Raw genomic sequence first — 9113 nt, forward strand, 5'->3', positions numbered from 1 at the left:
GCATTTCCCTATATCCATTCATTCCCCTTCCTTCCCAACCCAGGGATTAGATGGACTACACATTCCCGTCCCTTCACACTGCATCAGTGAGGTATTCAAACGGCAACCCTGTCCAATATGAAAGTAGGAAGACTGACTTAATGTAAAGATCCAAGGCTCACGTACTGAAGTGAGAGTCCAACAACAAGCTGATATCATTTAGAAACCGCTTCACTTCCTCTTCCCAATCTCTCCGGTGACTCTCACTGAAGTAAAGCACGCTAGTGTGGTGGTGTCCCATGCTCGACTAAACCGCACGAGTCCCATTCGCCCACCACCCCTGTGCTCGCTGACCTACATTGGTTCTCGGTCCGGCAACGCCTCGATTTTAGAATTCTCATCCTTGTTTTCAAATCCCTCCTCGCCCCCTCACTATCTCTGTAACCTCCTCCAGCCCCGACAACCCTCCGAGATCTCTGCGCTCCTCCAATTCTGGCCTCTTCAACATCCCCGATTTCCATCGCTCCACCATTGGCGGCCGTGCCTTCAGCTGCCTGGGCCCTAAGCTCTGGAATTCCCTCCCTAAACCTCTCCGCCCCTCTCTCTCCTTTAAGACGCTCCTTAAAACTGACCTCTTTGACCCAGCTTTTGGTCACCTGTCCTAATATCCCCTTAGGTGGCTCGGTGTCAAATTCTGTTTCATAATCGCTCCTGTGAAGCGCCTTGGGTGATTTTACTACGTTAAAGGCGCTATATAAATACACGTTGTTGAAACAGGTAGGTGGAGAGACATACCTCATCGTCAGCAGGTGGCGCTGCCGAGCACTGATGCCAGTGCAGGGCGCTGTGCCACCAGGTTCTTTATATCTGTGTCTGTAATGATTTAATAATTTGTGATTCATTTTCCAGCAATTAACGTAATGCTTGTGTTTGAGTAGATTTGTGTGTGTCCACCGTGGCACAGTGGGTAGCACTCTCTCTCGCCTGAGTCAGGAGGTTGTGAGCTCAAGCCCCACTCCAAAAACTTGAGCACAAAAATCCAGGCTGACACTCCAGGGCAGTACTGAGGGAGCGCCGCACTGTCGGAGGGGCAGTACTGAGGGAGCGCCGCACTGTCGGAGGGGCAGTACTGAGGGAGCGCCGCACTGTCGGAGGGGCAGTACTGAGGGAGCGCCGCACTGTCGGAGGGGCAGTACTGAGGGAGCGCCGCACTGTCGGAGGGGCAGTACTGAGGGAGCGCCGCACTGTCGGAGGGGCAGTACTGAGGGAGCGCCGCACTGTCGGAGGGGCAGTACTGAGGGAGCGCCGCACTGTCGGAGGGGCAGTGCTGAGGGAGCGCCGCACTGTCGGAGGGGCAGTGCTGAGGGAGCGCCGCACTGTCGGAGGGGCAGTGCTGAGGGAGCGCCGCACTGTCGGAGGGGCAGTGCTGAGGGAGCGCCGCACTGTCGGAGGGGCAGTACTGAGGGAGCGCCGCACTGTCGGAGGGGCAGTGCTGAGGGAGCGCCGCACTGTCGGAGGGTCTGTACTGAGGGAGCGCCGCACTGTCGGAGGGTCAGTACTGAGGGAGCGCTGCACTGTCGGAGGGGCAGTACTGAGGGAGCGCCGCACTGTCGGAGGGGCAGTACTGAGGGAGCGCCGCACTGTCGGAGGGGCAGTACTGAGGGAGCGCCGCACTGTCGGAGGGGCAGTACTGAGGGAGCGCCGCACTGTCGGAGGGGCAGTGCTGAGGGAGCGCCGCACTGTCGGAGGGGCAGTGCTGAGGGAGCGCCGCACTGTCGGAGGGGCAGTACTGAGGGAGCGCCGCACTGTCGGAGGGGCAGTACTGAGGGAGCGCCGCACTGTCGGAGGGGCAGTGCTGAGGGAGCGCCGCACTGTCGGAGGGGCAGTGCTGAGGGAGCGCCGCACTGTCGGAGGGGCAGTACTGAGGGAGCGCCGCACTGTCGGAGGGGCAGTGCTGAGGGAGCGCCGCACTGTCGGAGGGGCAGTACTGAGGGAGCGCCGCACTGTCGGAGGGGCAGTACTGAGGGAGCGCCGCACTGTCGGAGGGGCAGTACTGAGGGAGCGCCGCACTGTCGGAGGGGCAGTACTGAGGGAGCGCCGCACTGTCGGAGGGGCAGTACTGAGGGAGCGCCGCACTGTCGGAGGGGCAGTGCTGAGGGAGCGCCGCACTGTCGGAGGGGCAGTGCTGAGGGAGCGCCGCACTGTCGGAGGGGCAGTACTGAGGGAGCGCCGCACTGTCGGAGGGGCAGTGCTGAGGGAGCGCCGCACTGTCGGAGGGTCTGTACTGAGGGAGCGCCGCACTGTCGGAGGGTCAGTACTGAGGGAGCGCTGCACTGTCGGAGGGGCAGTACTGAGGGAGCGCCGCACTGTCGGAGGGGCAGTACTGAGGGAGCGCCGCACTGTCGGAGGGGCAGTACTGAGGGAGCGCCGCACTGTCGGAGGGGCAGTACTGAGGGAGCGCCGCACTGTCGGAGGGGCAGTGCTGAGGGAGCGCCGCACTGTCGGAGGGGCAGTGCTGAGGGAGCGCCGCACTGTCGGAGGGGCAGTACTGAGGGAGCGCCGCACTGTCGGAGGGGCAGTGCTGAGGGAGCGCCGCACTGTCGGAGGGTCTGTACTGAGGGAGCGCCGCACTGTCGGAGGGTCAGTACTGAGGGAGCGCTGCACTGTCGGAGGGGCAGTACTGAGGGAGCGCCGCACTGTCGGAGGGGCAGTACTGAGGGAGCGCCGCACTGTCGGAGGGGCAGTACTGAGGGAGCGCCGCACTGTCGGAGGGGCAGTACTGAGGGAGCGCCGCACTGTCGGAGGGGCAGTACTGAGGGAGCGCCGCACTGTCGGAGGGGCAGTACTGAGGGAGCGCCGCACTGTCGGAGGGGCAGTGCTGAGGGAGCGCCGCACTGTCGGAGGGGCAGTGCTGAGGGAGCGCCGCACTGTCGGAGGGGCAGTACTGAGGGAGCGCCGCACTGTCGGAGGGGCAGTGCTGAGGGAGCGCCGCACTGTCGGAGGGTCTGTACTGAGGGAGCGCCGCACTGTCGGAGGGTCAGTACTGAGGGAGCGCCGCACTGTCGGAGGGTCAGTACTGAGGGAGCGCCGCACTGTCGGAGGGTCAGTACTGAGGGAGCGCCGCACTGTCGGAGGGTCAGTACTGAGGCAGCTCTGCACTGTCGGAGGGGCAGTGCTGAGGGAGCGCCGCACTGTCGGAGGGGCAGTGCTGAGGGAGCGCCGCACTGCCGGAGGGGCAGTGCTGAGGGAGCGCCGCACTGTCGGAGGGGCAGTACTGAGGGAGCGCCGCACTGTCGGAGGGGTAGTGCTGAGGGAGCGCCGCACTGTCGGAGGGGCAGTACTGAGGGAGAGCCGCACTGTCGGAGGGGCGGTACTGAGGGAGCACCACAGTGTCGGAGGGGTAGTGCTGAGGGAGTGCTGCACTGTCGGAGGGGCCGACTTTTGGATGAGACGTTAAACCAAGGCTCCATCTGCCCTCTCAGGTGGACGTAAAAGATGCCACGGCCACTATCGGAAGAACAGAAAGGCAGTTCTCCCCGGTGTCCTGGCTAATGTTTATCCCTCAATCAGCATCACTAAAACATTACCTGGTCATTATCACATTGCTGTTTGTGGCATCTTGCTGTGCGCAAATTGGCTGCCGCGTTTCCTACATTACAACAGTGACTGCACTCCAAAACGTACTTCATTGGCTGTAAAGCGCTTTGGGATGAATGAGGAAGTGAAAGGCGCTGGAGAAATGCAACTCTAGTTGGCTCGTGTGGGAAATGGAAAAATATCACACGGAAGTAGCAGGTGCTGTTCTGAGACTGGGATTGAGGGAGCTTTACTCTGTATCTAACCCGTGCTGTACCTGCCCTGGGAGTGTTTGATGGGACAGTGTAGAGGGAGCTTTACTCTGTATCTAACCCGTGCTGTCCCTGCCCTGGGAGTGTTTGACGGGACAGTGTAGAGGGAGCTTTACTCTGTATCTAACCCGTGCTGTACCTGCCCTGGGAGTGTTTGATGGGACAGTGTAGAGGGAGCTTTACCCTGTATCTAACCCGTGCTGTACCTGTCCTGGGAGTGTTTGACGGGACAGTGTAGAGGGAGCTTTACTCTGTATCTAACCCTGGGAGTGTTTGATGGGACAGTGTAGAGGGAGCTTTACTCTGTATCTAACCCTGGGAGTGTTTGATTGACAGCCGGTGCTTGAAAACGAAAGTGTTCTATTCTGAGAACTGACAAACATTACCTTAATAAACAGAATTTAATAAAAATATTTTTAAAGGTTGTAGAAGAACAGATTGTGTGTGATTGAACACTCATGTTAACATCAGTTGGAAACAATGAGTTGTCAAATCACCGGATCGTGCAACAAGAGGCTGACAGTTTGTGTGAAGATTGATTTGGTGGAGCACACGGCTGCAAGATGTTGCAGGAACCCAGACTTTTGCTGGGAATAAATTTTAGTTGCACAACCCAAATTCAGACAGGCCAGGGAAGCACAGGGAGAGGGGCGGATGGGGCTGAAAACAATGGGATTCGGGAGGAGGGAGAGATTTTCCAAAGGGGCCACAGTTGAATACTCATGTCTTTTCAGTTGAAGCTGCTGACTGACCTGCCGGGTATTTTTCGATTCCAAAATTTGCAGCGATGAGATCATTAGAAAGTGCAATTAGAAATATCAAATGGGAAGAGAGAGAGAAAGGGGGAGAGGGAGAGAGACACGGCGGGAGAGAGAAAGGGGGGGGGAGTGAGAGAGAGAGTGGGGGGGAGAGAAAGAGGGGGGGAGAGAGAGAGAAAGAGGGGGGGAGAGAGAGAGAAAGAGGGGGGAGAAAGAGGGGGGAGACAGAGAGAAAGGGGGGGAGACAGAGAGAAAGAGGGGGGGAGACAGAGAGAAAGAGGGGGGGAGACAGAGAGAAAGGGGGGGGGGAGAGAGAGAGAAAGGGGGGGAGACAGAGAAAGGGGGGGAGACAGAGAGAAAGGGGGGGAGACAGAGAAAGGGGGGAGACAGAGAGAAAGGGGGGGAGAGAAAGAGGGGGGGAGACAGAGAAAGGGGGGGAGACAGAGAGAAAGAGGGGGGGAGACAGAGAGAAAGGGGGGGAGACAGAGAGAAAGAGGGGGGGAGACAGAGAGAAAGGGGGGAGACAGAGAAAGGGGGGGAGACAGAGAGAAAGGGGGGGAGACAGAGAGAAAGGGGGGGGAGAGAGAAAAAGGGGGGAGAGAGACAAGGAGGGAGAGCGACAGAGAGAGAGAGAAAGGGAGAGAGAGAAAGAAAGACATAGAGAGAAAGGGTGAGATACAGAGGGAGAGAAAGGGTGAGATAGAAAGAGACAGAGGGAGAGAGAGACAGGGAGAAGGATAGAGAGAAAGGGAGGAAGAGGCAGGGCGACTCGGAGAGGGAGAGAGACAGAGTTGGAGAGAGAGACACACAAAGGGGGAGAGAGAGACAGAGAGGGTGAGAAAGAGTCACACACAGACAGACAGGGTGTGAGAGAGAGGGAGGGAGTGGGAGAGACAGAGAGGGTGAGAAAGAGCCACACACAGACAGGGTGTGAGAGAGAGAGAGGGTGAGAAAGAGCCACACAGACAGGGAGGGTGTGAGAGGGAGAGACAGGGTGAGGGAGAGCTGAGTGTTGGAGTGTGACCGCAGCAGCTTTAAGTGAGGCGAAGTGTCACATGGCCGGTGTACGGGCCGGCGAGCAGAGAGAGAGAGAGAGAGAGAGAGACAGACCAGCATCTGGCAACATCTGAAAGCAGCAGCCAGGGTAAGGTGGGCTGCCGAATCCGGCACGACCCGCGGCTTGGAAACTGCTTGAGGAGGGGAGAGAAGGAGGGAGAGAGCTGGGGGATGAAGTGGGAGCAAGTGTTGGGATTGTATCGGGTTTATTCTGGGTCATTTTGTTACTGTGGCGGTGGGCTTGTCTGTTTTGCCCTGGTCTCTGTGTGTGTGTGTGTGTTTATAATATCACAGCCTGGGTAACAATGTATACAGAACACCCTCTCCACAAAAAAACTCGGCTCTCTTGCTCCCAACAACAAAATATTGATTATTTTTGAACAACATTATTTTTTTTAAAACCAATTGTTTTGTGGTTTTTTTTGGCTGAATGAGGATTGAGTGGAGAGGGATTTTTAGAAACAGGCTTTTGGGGAGGGGGTTGGTTTATGATTGAAGGTCAGGGACGGTGCAATCTCGGTTTTGTCCGCTTTTATTCACATTATCTTGAGGTGTAATGCAAAGCCCCTTTCGAACGATTCACAAGCTGAAAGTGACATTGTCGCTGGAGGATGTCAGTTTCTCTGGGCTGCTGTTAGATTTCCGCTCTCTTTCTCTCTCTCTCTCTCAACTGATTAAATTATGTTTTCCAAATGCAGTGCAGTGCAGCCACCCCCGTGTTTGTGCATCGCCCCCTCCTCCCTAGCCTGCTCGTGTATCGATTTAAATCGCGGAATCGGTTGCGATTTTAATTGTATTTATGTATTTCATCCCCCCCACCCCCAACACACACCCCAGGCAAGCGATACTGCGGCTCTTAAAGGCGCCGCGCAGCCGGAGGGAAGTGTATATGGGATTAATATGTCTTTAATAATTGCAAAGTTTCCAGCTGTCTGGCTCTGTGGGTTTTTAAAAAATATAAAACAAAAAATAATTGGGTCTTCAATCTGACAAACGCGCCACAAGGAGTCAAATCAGTTTCTTAAAAAAAAATGCAGAAAATTTTAATCTGTTTAGGAGGTATTTAGAATTAAGACACCCATTTATAAACTTTCTCTTAATCGTTCGTGTAGCCTGTTCTCTCGTTATCACAGAAGTGGGTTATCTTGTGTATATTGCGATACAGATGTAGTTTATTTTTGTGTATATCGCGATACAGATGTGGTTTATTTTTGTGTATATCGCCATACAGATGTGGTTTATTTTTGTGTATATCGCGATACAGATGTGGTTTATTTTTGTGTATATCGCGATACAGATGTGGTTTATTTTTGTGTATATCGCCATACAGCTGTGTGTTATTCAGTGTCAGCAGTGGCTCAGTGGGTATCACTCTCTCTCTCGCCTCTGAGTCAGAAGGCCGTGGGTTCAAATCCGACTCCAGAGACTTGAGCCCCATAATCCAGGGCGACACTGTCGGAGGGGCAGTACTGAGGGAGCGCCGCACTGTCCGGGGGTCAGTACTGAGGGAGCGCCGCACTGTCCGGGGGTCAGTACTGAGGGAGCGCCGCACTGTCCGGGGGTCAGTACTGAGGGAGCGCCGCACTGTCCGGGGGTCAGTACTGAGGGAGTGTCGGGGGGGCGGTACTGAGGGAGCGCCGACACTGTCGGAGGGGCAGTACTGAGGGAGCGCCGCACTGTCGGGGGGGCGGTACTGAGGGAGCGCCGACACTGTCGGAGGGGCAGTACTGAGGGAGCGCCGCACTGTCGGGGGGGCGGTACTGAGGGAGCGCCGACACTGTCGGAGGGGCAGTACTGAGGGAGCGCCGCACTGTCGGGGGGGCGGTACTGAGGGAGCGCCGACACTATCGGAGGGGCAGTACCAAGGGAGTGCCGCACTGTCGGAGGGGCGGTACTGAGGGAGCGCCGACACTGTCGGAGGGGCAGTACCAAGGGAGTGCCGCACTGTCGGAGGGGCAGTACTGAGGGAGCGCCGCACTGTCGGGGGGGCGGTACTGATGGAGCGCCGCACTGTCGGAGGAGTGGTACTGTGGGAGCGCCTCACTGTCAGAGGGGCGGTACTGACGGAGCGCCGCACTGTCGGAGATGCCGTCTTTCGGATGAGACTTTATACCGAGGCCCCATCTGCTTTCTCAAGTGGATGTGAAAGATCACACAGCCACTATTGGAAGAAGAGCAGGGGGAGTTCTCCCCAGTGCCCTGGGGCCAATTTTTATCCCTCAACCAACATCACTAAAAACAATTATCTGGTCATTTATCTCATTGCTGTTTGTGGGTGTGATGAAATATGTCATTCATCAGACTCTGTATTTAACTACATATATTGTATTGCCTGCTCCTGTGTTTTTACCTTGTATTGTATATAGTGCACCGCCCCCTTTCTCCCCATTGGGTGTGTCGGCTCCGCCCATACCTGGCCCTACTTAAGACAAGCCCAGGCTTGTCTTGCAGCAGAACAGCAGAATGCTAGGTGAAGACACAGGCATCTTTCTTTGCTAATAATAGCCTAGTTTTATCCAGTTAACTTTGAGCCTTGAAGTTATTGAGGCGCATCAGTGAGATCTTGCTGTGTGCACATTGGCTGCTGTGCTTCCTGCATTGCAACAGTGACTACACTTCAAAAGTAGTTAATTGGCTGTTAAGAGCTTTGAGACGTCCTAAGTGGGTGAAAGGGGCTGTTGCAAGTCCCTCCTTTTTAACAACGAACAGATCGGGACTGACATGGGAACACAAGCTTGTCTCTTCTGGCCACTGCCATGTTCTAACACCCTCCTGTATTAGTGCGGGGCCTCGGTTTAATGTCTCATCCGAAAGACGGCTCCTCCGGCAGTGCAGCACTCCTTCTGTACTGCACTGTCAGCCTGGATTATGTCCTGTGTGTGTCCTGTATGGCCCTCCATCACTCTACAAACATCAGCTCATCCCAAAGTTTAGAAGAATGAGAGGGGATCTCATTGAAACATATAAAATGCTGACAGGGCTGGATGCAGGGAGGATGTTTCCCCTGGCTGGGGGTGGGAGTCTAGAATGAGGGGTCACAGTCTCAGGATACGGGGTAGGACATTCAGGACTGAGATGAGGAGAAATGTCTTCACTCAGAGGGTGGTGAACCTGTGGCATTCTCTACCACAGAAGGCTGTGGAGGCCAAGTCACTGAATATATATAAGGAGATAGATAGATTTCTAGACACAAAAGGCATCAAAGGGTATGGGGAGAGAGCGGGAATATGGTATTGAGATAGAGGATCAGCCATGATCATATTGACTGGCGGAGCAGGCTCGAATGGCCGACTCCTGTTCCTATTTTTCTATGTTTCTAACTCTGTTGCCTCGTATCCTAACTCGCACCAGGTCCCGTTTGCCCAACAGCAATGCTTGTTGACCTACATTGGCTCCCGGTTAAGCAACGCCTCAATTTTAAAATTCTCATCCTTGTTTTCAAATCCCTCCATGGCCCTCGCTCCCCTCTCCC

The 9113-nt window shown here is 55.6% G+C and overlaps 1 protein-coding gene across 1 annotated transcript in view; it reads left to right on the forward strand.

Moving 5' to 3' along the window:
* Positions 1 to 5597: 5597 nt before the first annotated feature.
* Positions 5598 to 9113, forward strand: part of sipa1 (signal-induced proliferation-associated 1) — a 131706-nt gene continuing 128190 nt past the window's right edge. The window contains exon 1 of the mRNA XM_085976233.1: positions 5598 to 5729. The gene's annotated coding sequence lies outside the window, so the exon portion shown is untranslated. The remainder of the gene's footprint in view (positions 5730 to 9113) is intronic.

Source organism: Somniosus microcephalus, unplaced genomic scaffold (genome assembly GCF_052327205.1).
Source record: "Somniosus microcephalus isolate GS21.2 unplaced genomic scaffold, FLI_Smic_1.0 unresolved_chr2, whole genome shotgun sequence".
NCBI lineage: Eukaryota > Metazoa > Chordata > Chondrichthyes > Squaliformes > Somniosidae > Somniosus > Somniosus microcephalus.